This window comes from Engraulis encrasicolus, chromosome 10 (genome assembly GCF_034702125.1).
Source record: "Engraulis encrasicolus isolate BLACKSEA-1 chromosome 10, IST_EnEncr_1.0, whole genome shotgun sequence".
NCBI lineage: Eukaryota > Metazoa > Chordata > Actinopteri > Clupeiformes > Engraulidae > Engraulis > Engraulis encrasicolus.
In genome coordinates, this window is record NC_085866.1 from 839,059 (window position 1) to 841,558 (window position 2,500).

Below are 2,500 nucleotides of genomic sequence, written 5' to 3' on the forward strand. Positions count from 1 at the left end.
CCAGTGACAAACCAGTGGTCCCCGGACCACACTTTGAGAATCACTGGTTTAGAACAAAGAAGTGGCTTATTGTCCTTGTTACACTATGGACACACAGTTCAGCTGTCACCAGTATAACTTCCGTGTTGCCGCTTCCTTTATAAACTCAAAAGCGTAGGTAACATTGTATGTAATGAACATTAACCTGCATTTTCCTACCACAAACTGCCAACGTGGTGAATGTTAGAACGAGGAAGTAACTTTGACTTTGACATTGGTAGGGACATAAAATTGGGGGGGGGGGGGGGTGGGGGGGGGGGGGGGGGGGGGGGGGGGGGGGGGGGGGGGGGGGGGGGGGGGGGGGGATGGGGGTTTCTCCCCCGAGAAAATTTAGAAAATACAGTTGTTAAAAGTACAATTTTAACGCAATATGTGAATGTATTAGTCTATGAATGAATGTAGCTCAATGGTTTTAGAGGGGGATGATTTTTGACAATTTTCATTGTGTGTGTGTGTGTGTGTGTGTGTGTGTGTGGGGGGGTGGGCTGATTACCAATCATAAGTTCATGGCACACAGATGTTATATCAATGAGCAGATGATATGTCAACGAGCGTTCCTTAGGAAGTTGGTCTTTCAATCACACGGTTGCAGGCTTAAATCCCACCCTTAGGCTACCTCTGTTTACACCTCCATCCATGACTGGAGTGAAATTGACCAAAGCAGCTAGTTCTGATACAACATTGCTCCAGAGACTTTTACCAATAACATATAAGTCGCTTTGTGTTCAAATGTCAGCAAAGTGGTATTGCCTAACATGAAAATGATCACCAGTTCTGCCAATAGGCCTAGCCTACTCACTTTATTGACATTTAGGCCTATTTTAACAGCAACAAAAATGACACTGACATTTGCAAACCTTTTCTTGAAATAAGCTTGCTTGTTTTTTAAATAAAAAATAAATAAGACAGGGCCTAGAAAAAAAATGTTTTGGTTCCGGTGCCGACTGACCCTTTTTATCCTCCAAAATTAGCGATGCTGTGTGGACTGTTGTAGCCTACATACAAAACAACACACTTCTTCATTCTCATAGGCTAACTCCCTATCTCTCGCTTTCTCCCTGCCTGTAGCTGTGTTTGCATCATAGCAGCCTACAGGCAACACACATGCGCGTGCAAGTGTCTTTGCGCAGCGCGTCTTGACAGAAATCCCAGCGATGTCACCGCATAGTTGCGCACCAACTGTGTCACGTTGTAGGCGAATTTTAATGTTACAACATACCAGTTAGCTTTGTAGCCCTTCTACATGACCGAAATGCAATACAACACAATGAGTAGGTGTAGGCCCTATCTGCGATTTTTGAATGATGTTGGTTACATACTCGTCATGGAAGAAGGCTTCCATTTCAGTCGCGTTGGATGTTCAGCGAGATCAGAACCTAGTCGCAGCAATTAGTCTAGGCTACTCAAGTAGTCCTACAGTTAAATAGCCTGTAAAACAAAGCCAGGTTAATTTAATATGAAAGAAGGGAAATGTTTTGCCGAAGTGTACCTTTAGGAACTCTTTCATTTATGGGTTGCGTTAACAGAGGTTTGTCCGTCATTGACAGTTTTTTTTTTTAAAGGAAGACTGAAGATTCTGAAGCCTGACAGTCCTTTCGATGGTAGTTTAAATAGGCTACACCTGTATCAGTAGATCAAATGTGCATTTCAATTCGTTATTATCTGCGCTGCGCAGAGACCACATTTCTTCTTAAATAGGCCACTTTATCCTTCACCTTTCTCCGCCTCTCTCTGCTTGTCACGCAACTATTACGCATCTGCAGAGCTCCGTTCCCTGCACCCAAATAGTGAATTAGAAATTGCCGATGATGTCGGCACAACTGTTCGAATAGGCTAATTAAGATTCAGAACCGTTTGTAGGCCTATACGTAGGGCTAGGCTACTACATTTCCCCACAATCTGATTTAATGGCAGGGCGAAGTTATCCCTCTATCGTCTTTCATAAAAGTTTCATAGGCCTATCATAAAAGGGTTTTTTTTCATATCATATCCTCAGGCGTCGCCACAAACTCCTCGCTTGAAACAAAAAGTAGGCGGGCCTATGTACCAGAAATAGTAACGCACGGTGTCTTATGAAAGTAACTTTAATCTGACGTTTTGAAATGGTAGTTAGACTACTCGTTACTGAAAAAAATAGTGCGACTACAACGTTACCGGCAACACCGGTCGTGATTACACAGTAGGGGGCTAAATATTGGTGGGGACGTGTCCCTACCGTCCCTACCATAAATTACGCCCATGGTTAGAACAAGGAAGTAGTCGCTTGTTGTCGAGAGCAGTGGTTTGTCCATGGCTCTGGTTGAGAGGACCAATCACAGCGGCGGCTACCTGCTGTTGTCTGTGAAGTCTCGCCGTCACATTTTTGAATCTCTGCGACTGGATTAGTCCTAAGGCCTCTCCTGTCCTTGAGTTGAAACAAGTCCAAAACACACACACACACACACACACACACACACACACA

The 2,500-nt window shown here is 44.1% G+C and overlaps 1 protein-coding gene across 1 annotated transcript in view; it reads left to right on the forward strand.

The window, feature by feature from the left end:
* The window catches only part of efhd2 (EF-hand domain family, member D2), a 33,843-nt gene that overhangs the window by 30,111 nt on the left and 1,232 nt on the right, over positions 1–2,500 (forward strand). The gene's annotated exons all lie outside the window — the stretch shown is intronic.